We start from the raw sequence: 10801 nt of genomic DNA, 5'->3' as shown, positions 1-10801 counted from the left end.
TGAACAAGTTGTCTTTTCACAATGCTAGCCTCCCTTTAATATTTTTGATACATTTTAGACTGTTGATGCAAAAAACCCCAACCAACCATGTATAATTCAATTTTGTATAGATAAAAATAATAAATTAAAAACCACCTATAAAAGGATAGGTGGCTCTTTTTTTTTTCAGGTCTTAATGATAAATTTTCTGAGAAAAGCACTTTTTTTGACCAAGATTTCGATATATTAAGATACAAAAATATTCAAAGGTTTTTCTCTACTGCCTGTACTATTACTTCTGCCTTAGAGGGGCCCAAATACCTGTATGTATTTAAGTGTTTCTCAGCCTATTCCATTTGTTACGATATTTTAAAATTAATGATGAAATATTGGATGGAAGCTTGGTCATGCCAGCTGTGGGGACTTGTTCTCTCAGCAGAAGGAGCTGATTTATGAGGTGGCTCAAGCGTGGCTGACACGAAGCACCTGTGTTTGTCAGTTGTTCCAGTGCCAGTGTAGCATCCAGAAACCATAAGTGAAATGGGACCATGGGCTACGGTGACACTAATCAGTGAATTTTACCTTCAATAAAAGATGGGCCAAGGATGTTGCAAGTCCTCTAGGGCTTCCTTCCAGGAGAAATGCAGGCATGAAGAAGTTACTCTGTGCCCAACTCTTGCTTGGATATGAAGGCAAGATGCTGCTGGTGCAAGGTCCCGTGTGCCCCAGCTGAGAGGTGACCTCCGAGTCATGTGCAATGCATATGCAGCCTGTTGTCTCTCTGTTAGAGACAGGCAAGGGCAGTATCACAGAATCACAGCTTGGATGAGGTTGGAAGGGAGGTTGTCTTGGCCAACATCCCCTGCTCATGCAGGACCACTTACAGCTGGTCACCCAGGACTATGTCCAGACAGTTTTTGAGTATCTCCAAGGTTGGAGACTCCACAACCTGTCTGAGCAACCTGTGCCAATGCTTCACCCTCACAGTGAAAAAGTGTCTCCAGATGTTCGGAGGAAACCTCCTGTGTTTCAGTTCGTGCCTGTTGCCTCTGGTCCCGTCACTGGACACCGCTGACAAGAGCCTGGCTCCATCCTCTTTGCACTCTCCCTTCAGGTATTTGTGCACAATCATGAGGTTCCGCCCTGAGCCTGCCCTTCTCCAGGCTGAACAGCCTCAGCGCTCTCACTTTCCTTGCAGGAGAGATGCTCTGGTCCCTTCACCACCTCGATGGCCCTTCACTGGAGTCTCTGCCATATGTCCATATTTCTCTTGAACTGTCTGGGGCTTGTCGACCTCAGTGCTGGTGAGACAGCAGAGAGGAGCCCTGGTGCTGATTCTCTCCCATGGCTGTGGGGAGATGAGGTTGGAGAGCAGTTTGTGGGGTGGGACAGCCCAGTAAGAGCGCTCTGCTCATGTCCTGCCCCAGAGGAGATGATGGCTGGCTCTCGGAGCAGTGCACGGTGCTTGGACAATCCATGGATTGCTACTGGACAGCCTAGTGCCATGTTGGGCTTGCTGCTGCCATCATTTCCAAGCAAGGGCATATGCCATGGTGGCATCATGGGGAAGCAGCTGCGTTTACTCTTCCCCTTTTCCCACCCTTCTTTCAACCTCTGAAAGCATCAACAATGGTTTGACCTTCTATCCAGCCCCATTTCTCCATTCTTCCTCTCCTGTCCAACGTCCTGAGATGTCTTTGCCCCTCTGTTTTCCCAGAAAAGCAATTGCCACCCCCCCTCACTCCAGCCCTTCCCTTCCCTCTCTCCCTGGGACCCTAGGGTTTTTTGGTTGCTTTTTTTTTTTTTTTTTTGATGATGAGAAAAATGTTAAGTGTAATTAAGTTAGCACATGGATTCTACATTTATATATATTTATGAAATAACAAACAAAAGTTAATGCATACAAATAAAGTTAGTACATTGGGCTGCAGATGAAGCTGATCTGCATGCTAAGGTACATTTGTGCGTTTTTTCTCTCTCAATATAGCTCTACAATAAGCAGAAAAACAAAATATTGAAATTGGAATTAATATTGTATTGTTTTTCTGTAAACAAAAGTCTTCATAATCTTAAGGATCCGAAATGGTATACAGCCATACTAAAAGGATAAAAGAAATACACATTTCTAGGGAAAACACTTTTAAAAATAAATACAACACTTTAAAAAATAAATGCAACAGCATATTTTATCTTAATGCACTAACACAGTATTATGTTGAGGAACAGAAATAACCTTGGATATATGCTAAAGTTTAAGAATTAAGAGCTGCCTTTAAAATTATAATTTCTTAAAATGTCTTTTATAAAATAAGTTTATTTAAAAATTTATTAGTTATATATTCCCTTTATTGTGTACATAAAGTATATCATTCTTATTAGTTGTAGAAAATATTCTTTCCCCAGTCAATCTGAGAGAAAGTGTTTCAGATAAAAAGCTTTCTATTTTCAACTGAAATTTAATATTGATTTTTTTTTTTCCATACTAGATTTCAGAAAACAAAGGAGACTTTTCTGAGTAACTTGATTCCTCTTTGCCTCCCCACCCTACTCTTCAGATCTCCTTCGGATGCTGCTGCTGAGACTTCCTCCGTGGGTTGCACCAGAAGCTGATGCTCAGAGTGAGTAAACAAGGGGCAGAGGTAGGGGAAGAGGTGGAGAGCTATAGGAGATGGGCACTAGAGCACATTTGGCCTCTCTGAAGTTGACTGATAGGGATCATCACTCTGTTCCATGTGGGATGGGATGAGTATGGATTTCCATACGGAAAAAATGAGAGTAGTAATGGTGTGTTACCCAAATCTGGGAACAGGAGGGTCAGAGGCAGTGCTCAGAGGTGTCTGGTCAAAACACAGCTCTATTTCTGGACCTCCTGGCTTCTTATGAATGGTATCATCCAGCTTTTCAGGACTGTGGGGGTGTTAAAGCTTTCAGCTCTTTTTACCCACCGCAGACATCCACGGTTCACCATCCACTGGCATGGTCAGTGCTTCCTCTGAGCTTCGTGAAAAGCACAGCCCTGGCTCCCCAGCCTTGAGCTCTCCTAAAGGGGAGAAATGCTCAGGGCTTTCTGACCAAGGGTGAAGTGCAGGAGTGAAAGGTCAGGCCTTGTGGCAGAATGAGCAGGCTGTTGTAATGGGGAGAGTCTCAAAATCCAGATTTTCATCCTCAGAACTGAAGGCATCCTGGCCTTGCAGCGTTGCTGGCAGGAAGAGATAATAAGGATTAGCATGGCCTGGTACTCATGTGTCCTTCTCCAAGCAGGGAGCAGTGATATGGAAAGTCCTGGGACATTTGTTAGCAGTATTATGAGCTCCTGACACCCTGGTGCTGTGGTGGAGCCTCCGCGCTGTAGAGCTTGTTGAGCCACACAGGAGAAACCTGGAGTCATGGATGAGCAGTCGGAAGAGATGTAAAGAGGCAGGAAAAAAAACCAAAAGGACAGATCTTAAGGTAGATGGTGGCCTGGGATGGGGCAATTTCCACTCTGCCTCATGTGTTAGGTCATCTCTTCTGCAGAGATTCCTCGCTTCGTCTGGGGTGAGAGTGGGAGGGCAGCAGAGGAGAAGGGACTTGCTCTTTTATATGAGATTAGGGAAAGAAAACTGCTACAAAAGCAATTGAGAATTGCGACGAGTGAGGGGAGACAGTTTGTGTCCCAGTGTGTGCTCTGCTCTTCCAAGAACTGCTCTGCTGCCTCGCAGAAGAAAGGCAGAGTTCATGCTTTTAAAGAGAAGGAACACGAGACTGAGGCTGATAGCTCCATTTCTCAGACAGTATCATATTTTTGGATGCTGACAGGTTTTAACGTGAATTATTGTCATCTAAGTTCACTGCTTGGTTGAATTGTTTTGCCTGCCCCAAATGTCCCTCAAATGTACTTGTTCCACAAGGCTTGTCACCTAAGCACCACTGCAGTAACAGAAATCTCTCGTCATATACCCTTTGTTCATAGTCAAGACTTGGCACTGCTGTTACTCATCAATTTGGTGGCTTCAGAACAGCTTCTAAGTACACTTGGGAAGGACTTTTCTCAAGATGCACCCGAGCCAAGAAATATAACAATGAAAAAAGTTGTTACATCAGTTTCAGTCGCTCATCTTTAGCAGGGATGCGGTCGCAATGCTCTTGCGTTCTATTAGTCAATGTTTGTCTACAGAAAGAATCAAAATGCAACAGAACAGCATCACCTCTTGCCTGGTTGTCTTCTTCCATCGATCGTTTTGCCTTTGGCCATTTCTATTTGTGTGTGGATTGACTGTGTGTTACCGTAGATCTATTTGGAATTCTGCTAAGACATCTGTGTTATATCTTAAAAATAGTATTCCCTTTGAATGAGAACTACATCCCACGGTGCCAACAGGCCTGCCATTCCAAGTCTCAAGTGTTCTCCTTGGTGACAGGAGGAGATAAATAAGACCAGAGCTTCCTGACTTGCTGTTTTCCCTGGATGAGCTTTTCTTTCTGTGTTTGTTTAGTATGTAATATTAAAGTGGAATTTAGGCTGTAATCTCCTATTAAATCAAACGAGACGGGAGTGCTGATTTTGTTTAAGTCTGAGCTAGTGAGAGCTGCTTGCAGGAAAATATTTCTTTGCAAAAGGGACATGACTAAATAATTAATTAAACAATGATTAATTATTTTTTTCAGGCAGCAGGAGAAGGAGCTCAATAGGATAAACACTCTGGGTATTTCTCATTAATTTAGAAGTCACTTTTATGAGAACAATAAAGAAATCACTTGTCAGAAGGTAATCCAAAGTTAGCTAAGCCTGGATTCCGCAGTGATGGATTTGCTGTCTCCAGTGGTTTATATTATGGCTTTAGATTAGCAGCATTGTTCTTTAAAGTTTGGTCTAGGAGTTCGATTGCATAAAGATTAAACTTTGATTTAAAAATAAAAAGAAGGAGCTCTCTGCAGTCTAGAGTAGGACTTGAAAATGCTACCTGAGCCAACTGTGCTTAGGATGAAGTTACTTTGTGTAAAGGAGGGTGAAGGGACCTAAGGAGTATTTATGATGTGAGTAACTCGCTGGCTACTGCTGGTGGTGATCCATGCAGGCGCGCAGGTGGGCAGCTGGACGTGTCGCTGCCTGTGTTCAAAACCACACTCATAAATCATGGGTGGGCTTCTAGGTAGGTGTGGGTCATATCATACTGAATTAGACCTTTATTTAACCTGGTGGGAAGACATTACAACCTTTGTTCAGGATGATTGACCACAAATTATAGCATACCCTCTGACTGTTTGTGTTTTGTTTGATGTTGCACTGCAAGAAGACTGTCTGGATACCGAGAGGGCAAACTTTGGTATTAGTTTTGTTGCCAAAAGGGTGGATTTTTCCTAATGGACAGCTAACATGGGATACTGATCGTGCTCTAATGGCTTCAAACAATACATTTGTTGTATTTCTTACCCTGTAGTAGCAAGATGAGCTCAGCATTTTACCCCATACCTGTGAGGCAGGCTTCTAACTTGCCTAGAAGTGAAAACTACAGGAGCTTTGTCTTCACTAAAGTTTTATTCAGGGTAACAAATACCAGCTTTTGAAGTGTATCTTTAGTAGTGAAGAGAATACCAGTCTCCGAGCACCACCTGAATACTCTGAGTATCCTTTTCCACTGTGGTGACCATATCTTTGAGCAGTTCTGTGTCAAGCCATCACTCCTATGCCAATACTACCAGTGCTTATCCTAAGATCTTACCACAGCGTGCGAGAGGGACAAATTCTTATCTCTAAGGAAACCAGGAGAGTTAATGTCAGTATAGGAAATTTTTTAAGACGTTGCATCACTGCTAGTGTGCAAAAGTAGGGAAGGGGAGTAAGCAATGGGAGGGAATTCACAGCAGAAGTGGTGAATCACAATATTTGCTTAATGAGACTAGAAAAAGAATGATGATGAAGCATTGCCTGACAGGGAATAGCTTCCCTCCCATGAGAGGAGATTTTAAAAGCAAACAAAGCTAAGGTGTGTCCATGAACTATCATGCTATCATGACTTCAGCGGGGATGTAGGAGTTGTTGGGAGAAGGGATGGAAAGTGGGGGTTTGCAAGCCTCTAGGGTCCCATTGACAGCAGGAGGTTTCTGCCTAGATACTCAGTTGCTCTTTGCTAATTATATACACTTGACTTTACACCTCAAAAATACTTTGACCTGTATGATAAGAAATTTCAGTCAGCCTCTGTCTTTCCAAGCAGAGCTTTTATTCAAATGTGCACATAAAAACTCACATTCTCTCCTGCAAAGAAGGAGAGTTGTGCTTATTTACTTCTCATAGTTTTCGTCATACGACTGTAAACAAAATAAGGAACGACGAAAAACATTTAGGCAGAGTTAAAAAAGGCTAAAGAGATAAACCAACAGACATGTTGAAAATGGATATTTATAGTTATGTTAATCTCTGGTCTATGTAGATGGCACACCATAGAATTCAGTGCAATGACAGTCTCTTGTACCAGCAGTGAATATGACCCAAGAGCAAAAAGAGAAGAAACAAAAACATTTCTAGCATGTTTGAGTCAGGTTTATTTTTGTGATGACTTCTTGCTCAGCTGTGCACATCAAAACATAGCGATTGTTATGCTCTCAGTGAGAACCGTATTTATGTGCCATGACACTACCAGTACTGAAGCACGGTGTTCTTCCAGCTCTCCCCGAAACAACAGTCTGCCTAGAAGTATTTAAGAAAATACAGTGATTATTGTTTTCTTACATGTTTTCATACACTGCATATGGGAAGTCCAAAAACACAGCCAGAGTGAGTCTTGCTGGCATTTTTGTTTTCGTACAAGCGAAACTTACTGTAATTTGCTACAAAAGGAGGGTTGCTCTCCCATCAGGGAAAATCAGGGGTGTCTCAGGAATATCAGTAGAAAAAAATAAGATTTCCATTCTTGTGGTCAGTTGGTGGGTTGAGGACACTTTGGGCTTGATTGGAAAGAGATTCAAGGCCATGATCTGCTCCCTGCTTCTCGCAGTGAAACAGCAGCATGCTGTGCTTCCTGCAGGGCTTTTGCTGAGTTCTGCCTCCACCAGAGCTGTCTCTGGATGCTTTCATCACTGCTTTCGTGTGACCTTATAGCTTTCCTGACTCATCAGAACTTGTTTCATGTCAGGAGACCACTTTCTTGGCATCTTGCCTGCATCCAAATAACTCCTCTCAAGGCCTTGTCAGAGTACTTTAGGGATACGACGTTTTTGTTCGTGACCTCTCATAGGATATGTATGTATCTCTGTGTTTAACCATCTAAAGGCTCTTCGTACTCTTTAAATCTAGACACGTGCCTTACCTTCTTACCAGGTGGGCCTTTGAAGACTTTTCTTTCTGCTGGGCAGCTATTTGCAGCCCCCGCAGAAGAAACAGAAGAAAACAGTGACTACCACTGCAGTGCGATAGATAATTTTCTAGCGAAGGAGAGTAAAGCCTTTTTCTTCCCTTCTCATTGTAACTGTCTAGTAGGAAACTACCCAGCAGTGTCTCAAGAGTGATAGATTTTTGCTGAGCAGAAACTTGCTTCTGTTTACAACACTCTGCAAATGGTCATAATGCTGAGATAGGAGTGGCTTGACTGAACCTTTTGTGCCCAAGTGAAGAAGGGGTAGGGGGAAGTCTGCCCCAATTCCCATACTTTCTGGGAAGTACTGATCTTGGCTTCTTCAGAGAGTTTCATCCCAGCCTCCTTCATAAGCCAGAGCAGTGCTTTTGGAGGGGCAAGCCCAAAGACCAAGTAACTGGTCAAAAGAGGTGGAGAGTGTCTGCCTTGCTTCTCTCCCACTTCATGCTCTGTGAACCCAAATTTACAGCTACAGATCTGAGAAGCATCACTGCCCCAGTGGAGGGTGCTGTTGTCTACATGTTGTCCTTTCTCCTTCAGACAAGGGCCAGATGATGTGCCCATCATCGTTGCTGCACCGCTTCATGTAGAGAGTGAGTATAAGCAGGCCTTTGTTTCATTATTACTAATTTTGCTGATCCAACAAATACTGATTCCTGGATCTTCTTCACAATCCAGTCCAGGACCTCACCCTGACTGTGATATGACCCTGTCTCCTTGAAGAATTGTGAATCTCTCGCTGAACTGAGCCCTGTTCTGCTGCCTGTGTCTGTTTCCCCTGGGGTCCACAAGCCACCCGGGTCCTGTGTCCTCAGGGGTACTGGTGTATTTTAACCACCCCTTAGCGAAGTAGTTGAGTAGTGGTCTCCCTTTCTCTTCCTGGACAGAGAAGATTGTTTTGGAGGACACCTGACCAGATGTGCAGTGGTGAGTGAGAGTGAAATAACGCTATGGATTATGATCCAGCGGCTCGGTGTATAAATTGCTGGTCAAGGGTTGTGAGGCAAGTCTGCTTTGTGAGAAATCGCTCGTGAGATCCCAGGTCCTTTGGTTGCTCGTACCAAGATAAGGATGCTGTAGCAACATCTGAGTGGAATACTTGTAGGGGCAATATCAGCTCGAGCTAACCAAATGCTAATCTTTGTTAATAGATGTTCTACATTCCAAAGAGGCAACAACTTCTGTGGCTAATTTTGTGAAACTAGGTAGCTGTTGTTCTGGGTTTGCAATGCAATATATAACAGATAAGGCTCACAACATGTGCAACCCACAGGTTTCACCTTTAAACAGTAATAGTGGTTGGAGAAGTATAACAGATCATCCTCTAAGTGTGAAAGGTGGAAGTCACCTTTCCCATTTGTTCAGCCTTCGTTGATGAAAAGAGATTGACTCTGCCCCAGTGAACTCAACAGCTAAGTCTTGCTTTGCTCTGGGTCAAAGAATCTTGTTTCATTGAACATAATAAATAGAGACACACTTTTCCATCTCTTGTGGCGCCTCTCTGGCCCCCACTTGTACACAGTGGCAAGCTGCTTATCTCGGGGGCATTTAAAAAGCAACAGCACAAATCTAGGCTTTTATCTTTCTGTGTGAAGAGGAGAGAAACTTGTTCTAAGCTTGCTGTTCCCGACCCTGCTGAGTTGTAGAGAATGGGCCCACTGCGTTGTACATCTTTCCCCTAGATGGTGATGTATTGTCAGCACTTATCTGTATCTGCACTCTCTGATAAGTTTTAATTGAAAAGAGAAACTGCTGAGGTGAATGTCTGAGTTCCTGAATCCATTCACAATGATGTGAGGAGGAGTGATTTAGCAGGAAAACATACAGCCTGTTAGCAAGGTGTTTTGCTCAACTGTTTCTGACAAGAAATAGAAATTACAGTAGAAAATTCTCTGGCATAAAGGTCAGCCCAGTCCCATGATCCTGCCTCTGGAGTTTGACCTTCCCAGCAGCATTCTCCTACCTCCTGGCCACTCCATTAGCTCTTCTGAACGGGATACAAGTGGAAGGGAGAGCAGAGCTGGGTTTAACCCCTTGTTCACAGCCAAGCACATGCTGGATCACAAGCCATCACTGCTGTGCCAGGCGTGGTTTTTGGTTTCAGCTCTGTGTCATAACACAGCACTCAAATTCCATCCCAGTCCCTGTGGCTTAAACTGTCTAGGGTGATAGGAGTCTCCCTCCTGCACCAGACCCTCAAGTCCTACTTTTGAGGTGCAAACACATCACAGCCTTTTCCACAGACTAATCAATTTCCATTTAAAAGTAGTCAGATCTTCCTGCTCTCTTTCTTTTGTCTACCACTAGAAGGCTGGTGTGAATCAAATTGCATTGCTGGGCCTGATTTGCAGGCTGAATTTATTCATTACCTGTCTTTATTCTCTGTCTCTTTGGCTTGAATAGTGCTTTTCCCTGTCTCATGCTCACAATGTTTCATATGTTCATAAAAACCAGCTCTGATACCTGCCAATCTTCTTTTCCCTTTCTTCTTTTCTAGGCTAAACAAGGCAATCTTGGTGTCCTTTTGTAACGTAGGGCTTCAACTTTGTCTGATAATTTTGGTAGCTGATGTCCAAGCACCTTTCCTGTACATTACTGATGCTTCATTTCTTCTCCTGAACTATACTTCCCTCAGAATTCCCCAGCCTCAGATCCTGTTCCTGATCACATTAATCCAATGGCATTCAGAGACTGCTTAAGAACAGTTTAAGGCTGTACAGAAAGCTGTCTGTCTGTTGAGTACCACAGGTTGATCCCTGTGAATACAAAAAGTTGTTCTAGGTTTTAGTGGTAAGGTCAATAAATGTCATTTAGAAATCGTGACCCCTGAAGAACAGCATCATTATCGATACTGATGGCTAACCATGAAAACAGGTAGTAAACCAGACCAAGACAAATAGCTTCATTTCTTAAAAAAAAGCTCTTGAATGGCTGCTAAAGATTTTTTAAATGTGTTAAGCACAGAGACACTGTTTATTAAGAACTTCCACTATTTACATGGGTTATCAGGTGCAGTTTGTAGGCTGATAGCTGAAAACGTGCAGGTGGAAATGCTAATTTGGAAACATTAGGCTTTGTACAATAGTCAGTAAAATAACCTCTAGGCTCTCCACATATATATACCACCAGTCTGTACACATGGTGGTGATGCCCACGTGAAACTGAGGCCGCTGGCAGCATCTCTTCAAGATTAGATTAAAATCTCAAGGGCAGAGACTTTCTTCTTTATTTGCGTGTAACGCTTTGGGCATCTTTTTGACACCTCATAAATTAGGCAACAGGGCTCTGCTCGTTTTCCTCCTCATGTATGAGCAGTTTCTGTCACAGCAATAGACAAGGATAAGCTCAATAATATACGAAGATTAAGATTGGATGTTGGGGTTGACTGATGCAGACCTTTTATTCTGCACAAGCTCTAGCTGAGAGCTGCAGGTATTTAGACTCTGAAGATGCTTACCTGTTTATATTTGCTCTTCCCACCCACCAGA

Source organism: Tauraco erythrolophus, chromosome 3, assembly GCF_009769465.1.
Source record: "Tauraco erythrolophus isolate bTauEry1 chromosome 3, bTauEry1.pri, whole genome shotgun sequence".
In the NCBI taxonomy this organism is placed as follows: domain Eukaryota; kingdom Metazoa; phylum Chordata; class Aves; order Musophagiformes; family Musophagidae; genus Tauraco; species Tauraco erythrolophus.
The sequence above is the reverse complement of the archived record's forward strand: the minus strand, read 5'-3'. Positions refer to the sequence as shown.